Source organism: Arachis ipaensis, chromosome B04 (assembly GCF_000816755.2).
Source record: "Arachis ipaensis cultivar K30076 chromosome B04, Araip1.1, whole genome shotgun sequence".
NCBI lineage: Eukaryota > Viridiplantae > Streptophyta > Magnoliopsida > Fabales > Fabaceae > Arachis > Arachis ipaensis.
This window is the reverse complement of record NC_029788.2, coordinates 117,824,832-117,825,284: the sequence shown is the minus strand read 5'-3', so window position 1 is coordinate 117,825,284 and position 453 is coordinate 117,824,832.

Genomic DNA, 453 nt, shown 5'->3' with positions numbered 1-453 from the left:
TCTCTGTCAGCACCGACCACCACCACCAACCTCCAAAGAGTGCGCGTGGACTGATCGCTGCCACCACCAACTTGCACAGCGTGGAACGCCGTCACTGCTTGTCAGAGCTGCCTCCTTCCTTTGTCTGGGTAGGTTGTCTTCCTCCCTCTTCATATTGTATCCTATTTTACATTTGTAATTTTTAAACTGAACCTTAAATGCATAAATGTAACCATCCAAGTTGGTCACTACCGCTTCCACTGCGTCGTATGTAGCGACCCTCAGTTTTAAAAATATAAATATAAATAATTTATAATTTATTTCATAAATTGGAGTTTTCTATACTTAGAAATTATTTTATTATCGAATTCGATATCTGCCGATATGAGTAAATATCGGTACTTTTTACTGAGCTTAGCTTTGCTAATGTTTTACCAAATACTTTTCACCCTTAAATTACTAATGTCATTTAGA